This window comes from Nycticebus coucang, chromosome 10, assembly GCF_027406575.1.
Source record: "Nycticebus coucang isolate mNycCou1 chromosome 10, mNycCou1.pri, whole genome shotgun sequence".
In the NCBI taxonomy this organism is placed as follows: Eukaryota; Metazoa; Chordata; class Mammalia; order Primates; family Lorisidae; genus Nycticebus; species Nycticebus coucang.
In genome coordinates this window covers 23993837-24015020 of record NC_069789.1, presented here as the reverse complement: position 1 = coordinate 24015020, position 21184 = coordinate 23993837, and positions in this window count along the sequence as shown.

The following is a 21184-nucleotide window of genomic DNA, read 5'->3' as shown; positions in this document are numbered from 1 at the left end:
AATGTGCCTACTGTAAGGAAAAGGGGCACTGGGCCAGGGAATGTCCTAAAAAAAAAAAGAAAGAACTCTCCAAGAAAGTACTGGCCTTAGAGGAAGAAGAAGATTAGCGGGGACGGGGCTCGGAACCCCTCCCTGAGCCTAGGGTAATACTTAAGGTGGAGGGGAAGCCAGTCGAGTTCCTTGTAGACACCGGAGCTCAACACTCAGTCCTACTTGAACCATCAGGACCCGTCTCCAAGAAAAAATCCTGGATTGTAGGGGCCACAGGGCATCAGCAGTACTCATGGACTACCCGAAGATCAGTAGATCTGGGAGTGGGACGGGTAACCCACTCATTTTTAATTATCCCTGAGTGCCCTGCGCCCCTCCTCGGGAGAGATTTACTCACCAAAATGGAAGCCCAAATCACTTTTACTCCTGATGGCCCAGAGGTAACCCAAAATAAGAGGGTAACAGCCCTGACCATGTGTTTAGAGGATGAACATAGACTCTTTGAAAAGCAGAGGGAGAAAGGGACTAGTCTCGTAAATGACTGGCTAGAAAAATATCCCGGGGCATGGGCCGAAACTGCTGGAATGGGACTGGCCGCAGAAAGGCCGCCTATAGTCATAGAACTCAAAGCTACTTCCACTCCTGTGGCAGTGCGCCAATATCCTATGACTAAGGAAGCTCGGGAAGGAATTAAGCCTCACATTCAGCGTCTCCTACAGCTGGGCATACTAGTAAAATGCCAGTCACCATGGAACACGCCCTTATTACCCGTCAAGAAACCCGGCACAGGAGACTATCGCCCTGTGCAGGACTTAAGAGAAGTAAACAAGCGGGCGCAAGACATCCACCCCACCGTGCCTAACCCTTATAATCTGTTAAGCTCTCTCCCTCCAAACCATATCTGGTACACTGTCCTGGATTTAAAGGATGCCTTCTTCTGCCTCCGACTACACTCCTCTAGCCAGAACATCTTCGCATTTGAATGGAGAGACCCGGACTCTGGAACAACGGGGCAATTGACATGGACCCGACTTCCACAGGGGTTTAAGAACTCCCCAACCATCTTTGATGAAGCCCTCCACCAAGACCTAGCTCACTTTTGCGCCAGCCACCCTCAGGTAACGCTCCTACAATATGTAGATGACTTACTACTAGCTGGAACAACAAAAGAAGAGTGCTATCGGGGCACAGAACTATTGCTAGAAGAACTAGCCCGCTTAGGATATCGAGCCTCCGCTAAAAAAGCCCAGATCTGCCAGAAAGAGGTAACGTACCTGGGTTACACCTTAAAAGCAGGGCAGAGATGGTTAACGGAAGCCAGGAAGCATACTGTGACTCAGATTCCAGTTCCCCGCTCGCCCCGCCAGGTGCGAGAATTCTTAGGGACTGCGGGGTTCTGCCGCTTATGGATACCGCGGTTTGCTACTCTGGCAGCTCCCCTCTACCCTTTGACCAAGGAAGGCACTCCCTTCGAGTGGGGTGCCAGCCAACAGCGGGCCTTTGACAACATTAAAAAGGCATTATTATCAGCCCCGGCCCTGGCTCTACCAGATGTAACAAAGCCCTTTGTCCTATAGTAGATGAGAAGAGAGGAGTGGCCCGAGGGGTGCTGACGCAGCCTTTAGGGCCACGGAAAAGACCGGTAGCATACCTCTCCAAGAAATTAGACCCCATCGCTGGTGGTTGGCCAGCCTGTCTGAGGTCTGTGGCGGCAGTAGCGGTACTGGTAAAAGATGCAGACAAATTGACTATGGGGCAGAAGTTGACAGTCATTGCCCCCCATGCTTTAGAAAGCATCATCAGACAGCCCCCTGACCGGTGGCTATCTAATGCCCGCATGACACATTACCAGAGTCTCCTATTAAACGGAGACAGAGTCCAGTTTGGCCCGCCTGTCATCCTCAACCCAGCTACCCTATTACCTGATACTTCTGTCCAGAAAGATGTATTACACACATGCCAAGAAGTACTGGCTGAGGAAACTGGAACTCGGAAGGACCTCTGTGATCAGCCCCTGCCGGATGCCCAGCTGACCTGGTTCACTGATGGGAGCAGCTCCATAATAGAAGGTAAAAGGGTGGCCGGGGTGGCGGTAGTGGACGATAAGCAGAACATCTGGGCAAGTAGTCTGCCTGAAGGGACGTCGGCCCAGAAGGCCGAGCTGGTCGCCTTGACCCAGGCCTTACGTTTGGCAGAAGGGAAAAAAGTTAACATATACACCGATAGCAGGTATGCTTTTGCTACGGCCCATGTTCATGGGGCCATTTACAGGCAGCGAGGACTGCTGACCCCAGCAGGAAAAGAAATTAAACACAAGGAGGAAATCCTAAGTCTACTGGAGGCTGTTCACCTCCCTAAAAAAGTGGCCATTATCCACTTCCCTGGGCATCAGAAAGGGGGATCCAGAGTTGCCGAGGGAAACCAAAGAGCCGACCGAGAAGCTAAGCTAGCAGCTCAAAGGCTCAACATCCTGCTGCTATATGAAAACACTTTAAGGCCTAGCCTTAAAGAAATAGCACCCCCTCTTATCAAACACTTTAAATATTCGGAGCGGGATCTCGAGAGAATGAACAGATTAGGCCTCCACTTAGAATCCCCAGAGGGGATCCGAGAAACTCCGGAAAAAAAAATCATCCTCCCTGAAGAGCAGGTGATCGCCTTTCTCAGACAACTTCATAAATTAACTCATTTGGGCCCCAAGCATCTAAGAACTATTGTTCAGTCCTCCCCATACTATATTATGGAATTAAGTAAACTCGTTGACGCAGCTGCAAAAGAGTGCAGACCTTGCCAATTAGTAAACACCCAGCCTAGCACATTACCTCAGGGAAGACGACTCCGAGGAGATCGTCCTGGGAGCTACTGGGAAACAGATTTTACAGAGATTAAGCCGGCCAAATACGGATACAAGTACTTGCTGTTGTTCATAGATACTTTCTCAGGATGGGTCGAAGCTTTTCCTACAAAAAGGGAGACTGCTCAAGTCATAGCCAAAATAATATTAGAAGAAATTTTTCCAAGATTTGGGCTACCCGGGTAATCAGATCCGACAACGGTCCCGCTTTTGTTGCCCAGGTTAATCAGGGTTTAGCCAAAATCCTGGGGCTTGAATGGAAATTACATTGTGCTTATCGGCCCCAAAGCTCAGGGCAGGTAGAGAGAATGAATAGAACCCTAAAAGAGGCCATGACTAAATTATCCTTAGAGACTGGCATTACTGACTGGACAGTCCTCCTTCCCTTTGCCCTGTTCCGTGTGCGCAACACCCCTAGCACTCTCAAGCTGACCCCCTTTGAAATCCTATATGGAGCTCACCCCCCGCTTGTTGCCATGCAGCACCTCCCTTCCCCAGAATCTTACTCCTCTCAATCTCTATACACCAGATTAAAAGCCCTTGAAACTGTGCAAAAGGAGGTGTGGAGCCGGCTGATCGAGGCCTACAAGCCCGGGGATCTGCAAATACCTCACCAGTTCCAGGTTGGAGATTCAGTGTACATCCGGCGCCACCGGACAGCCAACCTTGAACCACGGTGGAAAGGACCATACCCCGGCGGCAATAAAAGTCGATGGCATTGCAGCCTGGATCCACGCATCTCATGTCAAACCAGCACCGCCGCCAGACTCCGGGTGGAAAGTGGAAAAGACAGACAACCCCCTCAAGCTCCGCATTCGCCGCAGTAGCCCTGCTCCTGCTGATACAACTCCCGGTGATAAGTAGTTCCGGTCCCAACCCCCATGCCCCCCAGAGGCTAACCTGGCAGGTTCTCTCTCAGACTGGTGATGTAGTATGGAGTACTACAAAAGAAGACCCTCCTTGGACCTGGTGGCCGTCCCTCACCCCAGATATTTGTGCCTTAATAGCAGGGCTAGATAATTGGGATATCTCCGATGAGACCTTTAAAGAGGTTCCATCAAGCCTTGATCACCATTTAACAAAGCGCTCACTTACCCAAGGCTCCACATCCCAAGGCCAGTACATTGCAGACGCCCCTGGCTGTGGCAAGTTGCCCGCCCAGCGCCGGATGCGACAAACGGAGTTCTATATCTGTCCCCGGGACGGGAGAACGAGAAGCCAAGCCAACAGATGTGGGGGGGTAGAAAATTTCTATTGTAAACAATGGGGATGTGAGACGACTGGGCAGGCCTTCTGGCACCCCTTCTCCTCTTGGGACTTAATAACCGTAAAGAGGAGCAGTACCGGAGCAGGGTCAAACCCCCTAAATATTTCCTTCACGGAGAGGGGGAAACAAGCCAAGATTGGATAAAAGGAAGAACATGGGGATTCCGTTTCTATATGTCAGGGTGGGATAAAGGATTTACCTTCTTCATCAAATTAAAAATAGAGACCCCCGTCGCTGTCCAGATAGGACCCAACATCGTACTCTCAGGACAGCAGCCGCCAGCTAGGCCACCTATTTCTCCCCGTATGCCCCAAACTCCGAGGAGCACCCAATTTACTGAGGCCAGCACAGCCCCATCGCCTGTGAAACTGTCTCCCCAGGTAACATCCCCAGAGACTCCAAGCACCGGGCAGAGACTTCTTAACTTAATACAGGGGGCTTTCAATGTCCTCAATACTTCCAACCCTAATCTTACCGAATCTTGCTGGTTGTGTCTAGCCTCAGGCCCGCCCTAGTATGAAGGAATCGCCTTCTCAAGTATCTTCCAAAATACCACCTCCCATAATTCCTGTGACTGGGGATCCAAGATCACCCTTACAGCAGTCTCTGGGCGAGGCATTTGCCTAGGCACGATCCCTGAAAATTGCCAGCATCTGTGTAATCAGACCATTAAAAGCCCATCAACCACTATCAATTATTATCTAGTGCCCCCTAAAGGAGGATGGTGGGCTTGCAGCACTGGGCTAACCCCGTGCATTTCCTCATCAGTGTTCAACTCCACTGCAGACTACTGTATCCTCGTACAATAATACCTAGAGTTATCTATCATGAGGCGAGTTCCTTCAAGGCAGAATTCGATCTCAGACCCCGTAGACAGAAGAGGGAACCAGTCTCTATTACTCTAGCTGTCCTGATGGGTATAGGGGTGGCGGCCGGAGTAGGAACAGGAACGGCTGCGCTTGTCCAGACCCCACAGTATCTCGAAGAACTGAGAGCAGCTGTAGATGAGGACCTAAAAGCCATAGAACAATCGATCACAAAATTAGAAGAGTCACTAACATCCTTATCAGAAATAGTATTGCAGAATAGACGGGGACTCGATCTCCTGTTCCTAAAAGATGGAGGGTTATGCGCTGCACTAAAAGAAGAATGCTGTTTCTATGTAGATCACTCTGGTATGGTAAAAGACTCCATGTCTAAACTCAGGGAGAGACTAGAAAAAAGACAACGAGATCAGGAGGCCCATCAAGGATGGTTTGAAAGTTGGTACAGCCGATCACCTTGGTTCACCACTCTCGTTTCCAGTTTAATAGGCCCTCTTATTATACTGCTTCTAATTCTTACCTTTGGGCCCTACATTCTCAACCATATAGTCACCTTCGTCCGGGAGAGAGTGAGTGCTGTACAAGTATTAATGCTCAGACAGCATTACCAGTCTCTCCGCCGAGACGATAGCCATGAGAATGAATACATAGAGCCAGAAGTTCCATGATTAGAACTTCCCAAAAAAACAAATGGGGGAATGAAAGAAAATATTACCATGAGAATGTAACCACTTCTCACTCCCTACCTTAGGAATGTGACCTTTTGTAACTGTTCCAGGAGATAGCCCCAGGAGCTGCAGCAAATATTTGACTGTTAGTCTTGTCTTAAGACAGTTGAATAGTGAACTAGAGTTCTTCTTATCTAGTTAGAGTCCCAGGTGTGTGTATTCTCTCTTACTTTATTAGAGCCCCTGGCATGTCTGCTATTCCCGCCTACTTTGTAGTTTTTGCCTTTATAAGCTTGTAAAAAACTGCTGTGCGGGGCTTGACTTCTCGGTTCCTAAAAGAGTTGTGAGTCAAGTCCCAGTATACTGGAATAAAAATCCTCTTGCGTTTTTGCATCAAGCGACGTCTCTTGCGGTTGATTGGAGTGGTCAGAGCTCCGGGCTGAGTGGGGGGTTCTGCCCCAAGTCTTTCACATAGCTCCTTGGAACTATTGAAAGGACCAAGCTAACTTCATTTTGTTAAAACTAACTCCATTTTGTCTCAGAGCCTTCACTGACCCCACTTTGCCCCACAGCCTTCAATTTACAGCTGCATACCAAAGGTGATAGGCCACCTGCTTGCATACCAAAGGTGATAGGCAACCTGCTTCCTCCCCCACCCTGGCTCCAGTGTGTTTGCCCCAAGCGATAATGGCACCCACCCTCGGCCCCAGTAGTAGTAAATATTTCCCCTAAGCCTTTTCTTTTCTGTATCCTTAAAACTGCTCTTCCCTCTGCGGTAGGGGCTTCTCTGCCCTCCTGCTCTGGCAGGAATGAGAAGCCCAGATTCGAATCTGTGAATAAACGGCTCTATTGTTTTTGCATCAGACTCGGCTCCTTAGTGGTCTTTGTGGGGGATTTCAAGATCTGGGCATAAGAATATGTTAATGATATATTGCTGATCTTTCTCAGAACATGCCTCACCAAGGTGATTTTCAAGAAAAAAAAAAATAGCAGGTCTAGAGAAAGAGATATAATGTGACAACAAAAATTTTCAATTAAGTGTTCTTATAACCTGTTGTCCACCTGTCTCTCTCCTACTTCCTCCAATACCTTTTCTGTGTGTTTTCTTTATTATAATTAGGGAAATGTTTATTTCCCCACTTTATTTCTTATGAGTTGTATAAACAGCTTTTCTCAAAGTATTGTCGAGATAATAAATATTTGAGAAAGACAAAATACTTGCTAAATAAATATGCCTCCAGCACCAGTGGCCTGAGATGAAAATAATCACAGAGCAAAGAAAGTGAAATTGAACAGTGTGACTGAAGACTTCATTTTGCTTAAAGCAAAAACCAAAGAAGACATTGTTTGTTTGTTTTTTTACCCTCACCCCAAAGAAGACATTGTTATTGGAGATATTGCCAATTTTGAAATTCAGAATGCTTTTCATAAAATAAATAAAACATAAACTGAATCCTTTTTAAACGTAAGGGTTTCCTTACTCTAAAGTAGTATGGTACATCACGGAATCAGATTACTGACCCGACCAAGTAAAACTAGCCCACCTAGGGAAGATCAAGTACATGTCCTTCCCAGGAAATAGTGAACAGATCAATCCCTGCCTCTCTGACCCTTTCCCACCCAACTGCCCAAGTAGAACTGACCTGCCCAGGAAGGATCAAGTACATGTCCCTCCCAGGAAACAGTGAATGGACCGATCCCTGCCTCTGACCCTTTAAAATCTCCATCTGCCATAGTCCACATGTGGATTTCTTTCCAGTCAGGAATCTCACTCCACCTGTACTCAAGTGGAATAAAAGCCACTTTGATTGCACAGAACTGGAACTCCATCTTCCTTTCGTCTCATGCCTCAGAATAATCTTTTACCTTTGGGTCCAGAAACTTTCATATGGTGCCGTGACTCAGATGGGGAGAAGCCCCCATGAGACGCTGAAAAATATACCCCATCAGATCCAACCAAACGGACTCTTAGTCCCACAAGATGACACCCTCAGACCCTGCCTAAAATTCATCCATAGGCTGGTCAGGTGAACCTTTGTCAAAAAACCCTTCTCTGAACTTCTTTTCTCTTCCCCTCCCTACTCTAACTCCTCCTCTCCCCATCCTCTGTTTCTAGGCCTTTTTAATCTCTCAGTCTCTTTTAAAACTTCCTGTCCCTCTCCCCATTTTAGGCTGAAAGTTCCAGTGGTCCCTGTCTTTTCTGGTCACGGGCTAACTTTGTCGAACCAGGCTCGCCTATCTGATGCCCCACTGTGGATCAGGACCCTTCCAGGTGGCGGTCACATGCAGAGGCCAGGTCCTCTCTGACTCCAGGCTCACCCAACTGATGCTCTACTGTGGGCCTAGACCCCTCTGGCTGGTTAAGGTCACACACAGAGGCCAGGCCTTCTTTTGACCAAGATTATAGGCAGAGAGACTGAGTAATCTCCCTACCCCAGCCTCAATGAGCCAAGTTTGTTGGCCCATCACCCTACTGTGGGGCTGGACCATTTTCAGTGGTTCCTCAAGCCAAGGCTTGCCCATCCAGTGCCCTCTGGAGGTCTGGATCATTTTTTGCCAGACAGCCACACACGGAGGCCTGGTCCTCTCTGGCTGCAGTCTCAGCCATTTCATTCCTCCTCTTCCCCCTCGAAAGTTCTCTTCACTTTATTTATTTTTTTTTTTTGTAGAGACAGAGTCTCACTGTACCGCCCTCGGTAGAGTGCCGTAGCCTCACACAGCTCACAGCAACCTCCAGCTCTTGGGCTTAAGCAATTCTCCTGCCTCAGCCTCCCGAGCAGCTGGGACTACAGGCACCCGCCACAACGCCCGGCTATTTTTTTGTTGCAGTTTGGCCGGGGCTGGGTCTGAACCCGCCACCCTCAGCATATGGGGCCAGCGCCCTACTCACTGAGCCACAGGCGCCGCCAAGTTCTCTTCACTTTAATCTCATTTATTTACCACCTCCAGTTTTCAATATGAGCACCACTCAGTCATGAATCCCCGCTTCTTCATGTTTAAGCTGTCTTTTAACTCACTTCAAGTCTCTATGTCTCTATCCCGACCTCAACCTAAATGCCTCATTTTTTATGTACTACTGCTTGGCCTATGTACAAACTTGACAATGGCTCTCCTGGCCTGAGAATGGCACATTTGACCTCTCAGTCCTCACTGATCTCAATAATTACTGTCAGAAATTAGGCAAATGGTCAGAAATTCCCTACATCCAGGCTTTTCTCCTCCTCCGAAACATTCCTTCTCTGTGTTCATCTTGCAAACCCTCCCAGATTCTCCTGCCCTGCATAACACTGGCTTCCCTTGACCCATCGAAATCTCTATTGTTTATTCCTAACCTATTGTTTATTCCTAAGCCTTCCCCTTCTACTCTGCCACAACCCCTCCTGCTCCTCTTCAACCCTGTACCTACGATCCCTCCATTCTCTCAATCAGAACACCCAGTAAATTACTGTGTGGGATACACCTCTTCCGTCTATAGCCTCCCATCATTCAACATTCTCATTGCCCTCCAGCTCCCACATCCACATACTTCCCTTAAACAATACTCCAAGCCCCCTCTCTCCACCACCCCACCACCTCTCTGCCATATGTGGTAGAAAAAAAAATGGTGGAATTCCCCCGGGGCCTTCAAACCCCCAGTGAGATCTCATTGACCTGGCCTTCGAGGTGTGGCAGCGCCTCTCAGAGATCCAGTAATTTGTATCCACCATTAGGCAAAACCCAGCTACTTCTTGAAACTCCACAGGGCATTCTGAACAAAACTCCTTGATTATTGTTTATGATAGGGCCACTAATTATAATCTTTCTCATCCTCAGTTGCAGACCAATAATCCTCTGTCTCATTTCACAACAAAGTGAGTCTTAAGTAAATCATTCTTCTGGGGCAAAGCCCAAGGTTTTGTACTAGTAGCCAGACAATGTAGCTAAAAATTTTTCTATATAGTCACGATCTGCCGGTTCATAACAGTCTATGCTACTTCACCCTAATCACCTCCTCTGATCCTGTTTTCTCCCTGGGCAGATCCAGATGACAGCATCGCCCAGTGGAAGATTTTCTGGTTTTCATTGTATTAAACAATCACTATGCAGTAAATTGATAAGCAAAATGCCACAAGTGATAAACATGGCTACAAGCCCAGCTTTAGAAACTTTACATTTGCTATAACACAAAACGACAACAATCTCCTGATATTTATTGTTATAAGACCACTTTATGCCCCTGGACTATCACTGCCATATGGACTATACGTTTTGATTCAGCTTCAGTTGCTTCAGTGATACATCATTATTTGCAACAAATGCTGTAATTTCCAAATGGGAGGAAAAAAGTGATTAATAAATAAGATGAATTCCCTTAATCAAAATAAGTGAGAAAACAAGGACACAGAACAGATGTGCCCTTATTTATAATATATCTTTAATTCTTTACATGGGGCTTAAAAGAAACCATTGAAAATGAAATAAGCTTTTTTATTTTTTTATTGTTGGGGATTCATTGAGGGTACAATAAGCCAGTTACACTGATTACAATTGTTAGGTAAAGTCCCTCTTGCAATCATGTCTTGCCCCCATAAAGTGTGACACACACTAAGGCCCCACCCACCTCCCTCCCTCCATCCCTCTTTCTGCTTCCCCCCCCATAACCTTAATTGTCATTAATTGTCCTCATATCAAAATTGAGTACATAGGATTCATGCTTCTCCATTCTTGTGATGCTTTACTAAGAATAATGTCTTCCACTTCCATCCAGGTTAATACGAAGGATGTAAAGTCTCCATTTTTTTTAATGGCTGAAGAGTATTCCATGGTATACATATACCACAGCTTGTTAATCCATTCCTGGGTTGGTGGGCATTTAGGCTGTTTCCACATTTTGGCGATTGTAAATTGAGCTGCAATAAACAGTCTAGTACAAGTGTCCTTATGATAAAAGGATTTCTTTCCTTCTGGGTAGATGCCCAGTAATGGGATTGCAGGATTGAATGGGAGGTCTAGCTTGAGTGCTTTGAGGTTTCTCCATACTTCCTTCCAGAAGGGTTGTACTAGTTTGCAGTCCCAAAAGCAGTGTAAAAGTGTTCCCTTCTCTCCACATCCATGCCAGCATCTGCAGTTTTGAGATTTTGTGATGTGGGCCATTCTCATTGGGGTTAGATGATATCTCAGGGATGTTTTGATTTGCATTTCTCTAATATATAGAGATGATGAACATTTTTTCATGTGTCTGTCGTCTTTAGAGAAAGTTCTATTCATGTCTCTTGCCCATTGATATATGGGATTGTTGGCTTTTTTCATGTGGATTAATTTGAGTTCTCTATAGATCCTGGTTATCAAGCTTTTGTCTGATTGGAAATATGCAAATATCCTTTCCCATTGTGTGGGTTGTCTCTTTGCTTTGGTTATTGTCTCCTTAGCTGTACAGAAGCTTTTCAGTTTAATGAAGTCCCATTTGTTTATTTTTGTTGTTGTTGCAATTGCCGTGGCAGTCTTCTTCATGAAGTCTTTCCCCAGGCCAATATCTTCCAGTGTTTTTCCTATGCTTTCTTTGAGGATTTTTATTGTTTCATGCCTTAAATTTAAGTCCTTTATCCATCTTGAGTCAATTTTTGTGAGTGGGGAAAGGTGTGGGTCCAGTTTCAGTCTTTTACATGTAGACATCCAGTTCTCCCAACACCATTTATTGAATAGGGAGTCTTTCCCCCAAGGTAAGTTCTTGTTTGGTTTATCAAAGATTAGGTGGTTGTAAGATGTTAGTTTCATTTCTTGGTGTTCAATTCGATTCCAAGTGTTTATGTCTCTGTTTTTGTGCCAGTACAATGCTGTCTTGACCACTATGGCTTTGTAGTACAGACTAAAATCTGGTATGCTGATGCCCCCAGCTTTATTTTTGTTACTGAGAACTTCCTTAGCTATACGGGTTTTCTTCCGGTTCCATACAAAACGCAGAATCATTTTCTCCAAATCTTGAAAGTACAATGTAGGTATTTTGATAGGAATGGCATTGAATAGGTAGATTGCTTTGGGAAGTATAGACATTTTAACAATGTTGATTCTTCCCATCCATGAGCATGGTATGTTCTTCCATTTGTTAATATCCTCTGCTATTTCCTTTCTGAGGAGTTCATAGTTTTCTTTATAGAGTTCCTTCACCTCCTTCGTTAGGTATATTCCTAGGTATTTCATTTTCTTTGAAACTATGGTGAAGGGAGTTGTGTCCTTAATTAGCTTCTCATCTTGACTATTATTGGTGTACACAAAGGCTACTGACTTGTGGACATTGATTTTATATCCTGAAACATTACTGTATTTTTTGATGACTTCTACGAGTCTTGTGGTTGAGTCTTTGGGGTTCTCTAAGTATAAGATCATGTCGTCAGCAAAGAGGGAGAGTTTGACCTCCTCTGCTCCCATTTGGATTCCCTTTATTTCCTTGTCTTGCCTAATTGTATTGGCTAGAACTTCCAGCACTATGTTGAATAGTAAAGGTGACAGAGGACAACCTTGTCTGGTTCCAGTTCTAAGAGGAAAAGCTTTCAGTTTTACTCCATTCAGTAAAATATTTGCTGTGGGTTTGTCATAGATAGCTTCAATCAGTTTTAGAAGTGTGCCACCTAGGCCTATACTCTTCAGTGTTCTAATTAGAAAAGGATGCTGGATTTTATCAAAAGCTTTTTCTGCATCTATTGAGAGGATCATGTGATCTTTATTTTTGCCTCTGTTAATATGGTGGATAATGTTTATGGACTTGCGTATGTTAAACCAGCCTTGCATCCCTGGGATGAAGCCTACTTGATCATGATGAATGACTTTTTTGATGATAAGCTGTAATCTATTGGCTAGGATTTTGTTGAGAATTTTACCATCTATATTCATGAGTGAGATTGGTCTGAAATTCACCTTTTTGTTTGGGTCTTTTCCTGGTTTTGGTATCAGGGTGATGTTTACTTCATAGAATGTGTTGGGGAAGACTCCTTCTTCCTCAGTTTTTTGGAATAATTTCTGCAGTACAGGAATAAGCTCTTCCTTGAAGGTTTGATAGAATTCTGGAGTGAAGCCATCTGGACCAGGGCATTTTTTAGTTGGAAGCTTTTTTATTGTTTCTTTGATCTCAGTGCTTGAAATTGGTCTGTTCAGGAGCTCTATTTCTTCCTGGCTAAGTCTAGGGAGAGGGTGTGATTCCAAATATTGATCCATTTCCTTCACATTGTCAAATTTCTGGGCATAGAGTTTCTGGTAGTATTCAGAGATGGTCTCTTGTATCTCTGTGGGATCAGTTGTTATTTCCCCTTTATCGTTTCTGATTGAGGTTACTAGAGATTTTACTTTTCTATTTCTAGTTAGTCTGGCCAATGGTTTATCTATTTTATTTATTTTTTCAAAAAACCAACTCCTTGTTTCATTAATTTTCTGAATGATTCTTTTGTTTTCAATTTCATTGATCTCTGATTTGATTTTGGATATTTCTTTTCTTCTACTGAGTTTAGGCTTAGATTGTTCTTCTTTTTCCAATTCCATAAGATCTCTTATGAGATTGTTGATGTGCTCTCTTTCTGTTTTTCAAATGTAGGCATCTAAAGCGATGAATTTTCCTCTCAAAACTGCTTTTGCAGTATCCCACAGGTTTTGGTAGCTTGTGTCTTCATTGTTGTTATGCTCAAGGAAGTTAATGATTTCCTGTTTTATTTCTTCCTTCACCCATCTGTTATTCAACAGAAGATTGTTTAATTTCCATGCCTTTGGGTGGGGTCGAGCATTTTTGTTAGAGTTGAGTTCCACCTTTAGTGCCTTATGGTCTGAAAAGATACAAGGTAAAATTTCAATTCTTTTGATTCTGTTGATATTTGTTTTGTGTCCCAGGATATGATCAATTTTGGAGAATATTCCATGGGGTAATGAGAAGAATGTATATTCTTTGTCTTTGGTGTGGAGTGTTCTATATGCGTCTATCAAGCATAGTTGTTCTAGGGTCTCATTTAAATCTCTTATATCTTTGTTTAATTTCTGTTTAGAGGATCTGTCGAGCTCTGTAAGAGGTGTGTTAAAGTCCCCTGTTATGATGATATTATCAGATATCATATTGCTCAGACTGAGTAAGGTCTGCTTCAAGAATCTGGGAGCATTTAAATTGGGTGCATAAATATTCAGAATTGAAATGTCTTCTTGTTGTAGTTTTCCCTTGACCAATATAAAGTGACCATCTTTGTCTTTTTTGACTTTAGTTGCTTTAAATCCACATGTATCTGAAAATAAGATTGCAACTCCTCTTTTCTTCTGAATTCCATTTGCCTGAAAAATTGTCTTCCAACCCTTGACTCGGAGCTTTAATTTGTCTTTTGAAGCCAGGTGTGTTTCTTGCAGACAGCAAATGGATGGCTTGTGTTTTTTAATCCAGTCAGCCAATCTATGTCTCTTCAGTGGGGAATTCAATCCATTAACATTTATTGAGATAATTGATAAGTGTGGTAGTATTCTATTCGTCTTATTTGGTGAGAGTCCATTGCTTAGTTTTATCTTTTGCATCAGTGTGGAGGTTAGGTTCTGTCCTTTGATTTCTGAGTTCTTACTTTGCTGCTGATCCATTGTGGTGGTCAGTGTGCAGAACAGGTTGAAGTATTTCCTGTAGAGCCCGTCTTGTTGTGGCGAATTTCCTCAATGTTTGTATATCCGTAAATGATTTGATTTCTCCGTCAATTTTGAAGCTTAGCTTAGCAGGGTACAGAATTCTGGGCTGGAAATTGTTCTGTTTAAGTAGATTAAAGGTAGATGACCATTGTCTTCTTGCTTGGAAAGTTTCATTAGAGAAGTCTGTGGTCACTCTGATGGATTTGCCCCTGTAGGTCAACTGGCGCTTACTCCTGGCAGCTTGCAGAATCTTTTCTTTTGTCTTGACTTTGGACAGGTCCATCACAATGTGTCTTGGAGAAGCTCGGTTAGAGTTGAGGCGACCTGGGGTCCGATAGCCCTCTGAAAGCAGTGTCTCAGAATCTTTGGTGATGTTTGGGAAATTTTCTTTGATAATATTCTTAGTATGGCTTCCATTCCTCTGGGGCATTCTTCTTCCCCTTCTGGAATTCCTATAACTCGTATGTTGGAACGCTTCATAAAGTCCCATAATTCTGACAGTGAACGTTCTGCTTTCTCTCTCTTCTTTTCTGCCTCTTTTACTATCTGAGTTATCTCAAGAACTTTGTCTTCTACCTCTGAAATTCTTTCTTCTGCATGGTCTAACCTGTTGCTGATACTTTCCATTGCATATTTAAGTTCCCTGATTGACTGTTTCATTTCCTTCAGCTCTGCTATATCCTTTTTATATTCTTCATATCGTTCATCTCTGATTTGATTCTGTTTTTGGATTTCCTTTTGGTTATTTTCCACTTTATTAGCAGTTTCCTTCATTGTTTCCATCATTTCTTTCATTGTTTTCAACATGTGTATTCTAAATTCCCTTTCTGTCATTCCTAACATTTCTGTATAGGTGGAATCCTCTGCAGTAGCTACCTCATGGTCCCTTGGCAGCGTTGTTCTGGACTGGTTCTTCATGTTGCCTGGAGTTTTCTGCTGATTCTTCCTCATGAGTGATTTCTTTTATCTGTTTCCTTGCCCTAATTTTCCTTTCACTTCCTCTTGCTCTTTAAGTTCTTGTGCCTGTGGACTAAGGGTTACAGGACCAGAAGGGTGAGAAGGTTGAGGAGCAAAAAAGGGATGAAAGAAAGGAGGACCGAGTGATAAGATAAAAAAGAAAGACAGAGAAAGGAGAGGTGGTGGGGATAAGGAATATTGACAAAAAGAAGAGAGGTACAGAAAGAGGGAGACAGCGCAATATAGGTGTACAATAGGGTACTTTGACACAACTTTAAAAAACCCCACCTTCTGGGTATGCCCAGTTGGGTGGTTCCCTTGAGGTCAGCAGCTCTTTGCTAACCTGGTCAGACACAGTACCTCACCTTCACCAAGTAGAGAGGAAAGACAAAAATGCTATAAATCAAACCAAAACAAGCAAACAGAAAACTTTACGGGGATACAATTGGGTGAAAAACCAAATGATAGGGGTAGAAACACTAGCAAAAATGAAGTTGTAGTTATTAAAAAAGGCAGCAATGGGAAATTATAATTAAACTGGAAAAATTGAGAAAGAAAAAGGGATCTGTATGGAAAATATTGAAATTAAAAAACAAAAGAACATCAACAACGTCAAAATAAACAAACAAAAAAAACCAAACAAACAAAAAAAAGAAAAAAATACACAACCAAAAACAAAGCAGTTTGTATATGTTATTGAATATTGTCTGGGCAACACGTGGTCTTCTGGGGTATGAGATGTTAGTCACAGTTCTGATATGACTGGAGGCTGCTGATTTCTCAAACCCCAGCAGGTAGACACCCTAAATCTCTCTTCAGCCCACTTAAAAGGCACTTTGAACTTGTAAACTTGCTGAGCAGGAGCTTTCCCAGCTTTCTCGCTGGAATCACTGCTGAAGTGGCTATCCACTTACCCAGTGTGCCAAAACCGGTCTCACTCTGCCCCTGAGGGTTAGGGCTGCAAGGTGGCTCAGACCCCACCCTCAGGCTACTTGGTTGCTGGGTTACCAGCTTCCACCCGTTTCTAGCTCTGCGACCCTGAGGGCGGAGCTTGCCGGGGCAGATCACTGGCAATGGTTCCGTGTGACCCACTGCCAAACACTGTTAGCTCCGTCTGGCTCAGCGGCTCAGACTGGGGCCCTAGACAACGGCCAAAGTTCTCCGCACTCCCGCTCAGGCCTTCCCCAGGGCAGTTCAACTCAGTGCCAAGTCCAAGGACATCAAAACAGTTCACAGGTAAGGCCTTTGTGGTTTGCAGTCTCGCTGCTACTGAACTTACAGTTGTGGGCGGGTTTAGACGGATTGAACACATGCGACCACTTGCGGGTTTTCCACTGTTTTAGTCCTCCTCTTGGGGTCCAGAAGTCTCTCACTGACTCCCTGTATCCTCATAGGAGTGATGCTAGGCAGTTCCCACCAGCCGGAGATGCCTGGAGTCCTATCTCCCCAGACTCACAGTGCCCAGATGCAAGGAAGCTGTTACTCGGCTGCCATCTTGCTCCGCCCTCTCGAAATAAGCTTTTAAATATGTATTAATATTTATAAACCATAATTATTTTCAAAAATATTAATATTATTATATTAATAATATTATTAATTATGCATTCTATATAAGTAATTATTGATATTGTTTATATAATTATTGATATTGTTTATATAATAATGTATTCTATATAAGTAATTATTGATATTGTTTATATAATACAAAAATATTAATATTATATTAATAATATTATTAATTATGTATTCTATATAATTATTGATATAATACATGTATTATATGTATTATATAATACATAATACATAAAAATAATACGTAATTCTGTTTATATAATACATAATTATGTATTATATATAATTGTGTACTTATATATAATTATGATGTAACTCATTCAAGCACCATACTTATATATAGTCATGTACTTTTATATAATACATAAGTTCTTCAACATGTTTGGAAAAATCTGAACTTCCTCAATGTCACTTTACAATTACATATGTGTGTATGCATATTTACTTATACATAGGTCACTATGAATGTTTCAAGATAGTCTGTATTATGGGCCATCATTTCACTTCCAGGAAACACATTCAACAACATCCTTTCTGATTCACCTGTGCAAGTTTCAACGTGCTCAGTTTATCAGGGTTTCCAGGGCTTCTTGTGTTTCTGCCCATGCAGGTTTGACATTTATTTTTTTGTGTGTATCTTGAAACTTTCATAATGACCCATGTACTAGTATATTAATAGATGTACATAGATACATGTAAGTATAATTTCTCATTACATGTGAGATCATAAAAACTGGCTACAGGTGGAAAATTTCAGCTTTCAGTAAATTCATTTACACATTTACTTATCCAACAATTAATTTACTTAACAAATATTTATTTAGCTTTTTGTGCAAGCCACTCATTGATGGATTTTAAGATACAGTATTTAAGACTGGTGCTTGTCCAAAAGAGCTTATATTCCATTAAAAATATAAGATGGTTATATAAATCAGCCATTACTGAAGCAAGAATAACTGTGAGTCAATTGGCTAGTGTAAAGGAAGTATTGTTCTTTCAAATAAATAGAATTTGAAAATTTTTCATGGAGGATGTGGCACAAAAGCTAGGTACAGTTCCAAAGGCAAAAGGAGAAAGGGCATTTAATTAGAGTAAAGGTCTTATCAAAATGCAAAGACACAGCACGGACAGGAAAGAAAATCTGGCTACAATGTTAGCTGCATTTTTAGTAACTATTGTGAGAGATGGTAGAAGATATAGGCGAAAAGCCTATAAGTAAACCTTTAAATGGTTCCATTTTGTGAAGGCAAGTTTAAAGTCTTTTGTGAGTTAGAAAGGAAAAAATCCTGGATAGAACTCCATATGTGGCTTAGAACCCAATCATGTAAAAGTGATTTAGGGCGGAGCTTCATGGAGGCAGGGGCGGAGCTTCATGGAGGCAGGGCTGCAGGCAGTCACCTGTATATCTCAGGATTTTCCAAACTACTCCCTAAAGATGATTAACAGCCTCCAGATGGTCAAGCATTCAAACAGCTTAATTCCCCAGAATCTTGTTTCGTGGTTTTGGTTTTGATTACTCAGCGTAAGAATAACTTTAGTGAAGTAGTTATCAGTTAATCTGGTTAAACCTTAGCCCATAAGGATAGATTTAGATAGTTAGTAAAATGGTTATCAGTTAATCCGATTTGTCCGTAGGCATAAGTGTAAATACCAGGCAGTAAAAGGCCTGGGGCCAAGGTTTAAGTCATGTGTTTATTGATTAAGTTATGTGCCTATATAAGCTTTGGTGGAAGAAATAAAGATTGCCACTTGCCATGAGTGTGTAAGTGGACCTCCTATTACTCAGACTATTTCATTTCAGAACTCATTTCTCTGCATCACTGGTCAATTGGGAGACTTTCACACAACAGAAGAACTTTAGGTGCAGATGGTAGAGGATCTCAAATGGATGGTCCTCTTTACTTTTCATCCGATAAGTACAAGGGAGTCATTGAAGTGTTCAGATCACTGAGTAAAGTGAACAATGAAACTATCTGGCTGCTTGGGCTCATCTCATGGTGCTGTGAGCCACAGGCCAACTTGAAGAAGAGCCATTCAGCAGTTAGTGTGTGTCTGAGTCTACATGATGGTGCCGAGCTACTTGTACAGCCTGCAGAACCATGAGCCAAATCAACCTCCTGTCTTTATAAATTCCCCAGACTCAGGTATTCCTTTTGACAGCACAGAAGGACTTAGACACACAGAAATTTGAAAATAAGCACCACCTGTGAATCTTCCCTTGAAAAGAATAAAACAGAATAGATAATCAAATATAAAAACATAACGATCCATGACAAACTCTTTATCTCCTCACCTAGTGTTTACATGCTAGCAACTCATTCAAGCATCAGAGACATTAATCAATTCAGCTCAGCAGTGAAAACAAATTGAAATTATCAACATGATTATGAAAAATAAGTGAATGAATAACACGCCGAATTTTCTGGCTATGGAACTACACAAGCATACCAAGGGAAGCTATTGTAAAACTGGTTTGTTGCAGAGCATTTATAAACTTCGCCTTGATATTTATTTCTAATTACATGTGACCTACAGTTTCTTTGTCAATTCCTATAAATCTTCAAAATTTATTTTATATTTTGAATATCTCTTTTTTGAAAGTCAATTTCTGGTCCCAGGATACTGGAGTGAACATATATTTCTGAAGAAAGACCATAAAGTCCAAAGTAGTGCTACCCTGTTTCCCCAAAAATAATACATCCTCCGAAAATAAGACCTACTTACAGGAAAGATAAGACGTCCCCTGAAAATAAGACCTAGCGCATCTTTGGGAGCACACCTTAAAATAAGACACTGTCTTATTTTCGGGGAAACAGGGTAAATAACTTTAGTCTCCATTTCCAGCGGTTGAGGGTAAATGAAGTGCCATTTTGGTTGGGAAAATAAATAAAGGCATAAGCTGAGAGTCTAATACATTCCATGCCAGATACTATATTAGGCATTTGTTTGATCTACACAACTTCTCCCTTCTCTACTCCTTCCCCGCTTGATCACCAGCATGAAGACCAGGATTCTTGTCCCTGCTTTTCCATTATAGTAGTAAGATTTCATTGATTCTTTCAGCCTCTTCGTTTCCTTATCTAGTCCCAGGATACTGGACTAGATACTTATCTAGGAAACAAAGGGTTTGAAAGGAGGCATTGCCAACATCCCTTTCCTTCATGCTCTTCTACATATAGAGAACCACCACGGTAGCCTTTCTTGTTCCAGTACATTCCTGCTGGCAATTGGGAAACTACAGTGTATCCATTTCTGCAAAGGTGGGACCCAAGACCATACACTTGAATAGCAGGATCCTTTCGCTTTGCCAGGAATAGCTTGTTCTCAGATGTATTTCGAAAATATTACTTTTCATAACTTTTGGAGGGCCTCAAGTAGAGTTAGAACATAGCATAACTTACGTGCCTGTGACACAGCTATTTAATCTATTGCCATGTGTTTATATTCATTTTCTCTCCTAAGGAAAATGTATACAGCTTTAATAGAGTTCAGTAGTTACAACGATGGTTTCTGGAAGTAGATGAAGTCTAATCCTCTTTCCATCACACTAGTATTTTAAACTTGGAAAATGCACTTAACCTTGCCGTTCTTTTATTTCTTCACATATTATATGGAGTTGTGAATATCCAATAAAATAATAATTATAAATTTCTTAGTACAATGTCGGCAATACTATAAGTATTCAAAAATGTTCGCTTTTTCACTCTCTTCCCTCTTTTATTCCATTATGCAAAGCAAGAGAATTACCTTCAACGATTTATGTCAACTTCAAGTTAATAAACACCAAGGTTAGCAAAAATAAAAATATTGGTGAAATATTAAAAAAAGTATGTAAGTTTAAAATAAATACAACTTAATAAAATAAATAAATAAAAATAAAACTTAATAAAACTGAAATATAATAAAACTTTTGGCGAAAGGACAAGATAAGAAATATTCTAGGCTTTGTGGGCTATATGATTTCTGTCACAACTACTCAAATCAACTGCTGTTTCTCAGAAAGAGCCATAGAACATATATAAACAAATAAGCTTGGCTATGTTGCCATAAACACGTTGACAGGAGCTGGCGGCCAAGCCACATTTATCTGCATAATGCCCCACAGTGTGTGCCCACCATCTAGTCCTCTCTACTCACTCACTGAAAGAATCCTGGTTGCCACTTTCTCTCCATTTCTTTTATAAACACATCCCTATGCATGTCTTTTATGGGAAAAATGAAATTTTTACAGGCGTCTGCTTTTATGTGTGTTGAGGAGCCAACTTTATTTTTTTTTGATACAGTGAACTAGTTTTTCTATTATCATCTGCTAGACAAGTAGTCTTTTTTTCATTGACTGGAGGAAGATGTCCTGCTTATTTTATGCTTGGTTCCAAATATAAATGGTTCTATCTTTGGGCGACCTCTCCTCTTCATTCCGTCCTTCTCTGTGTTC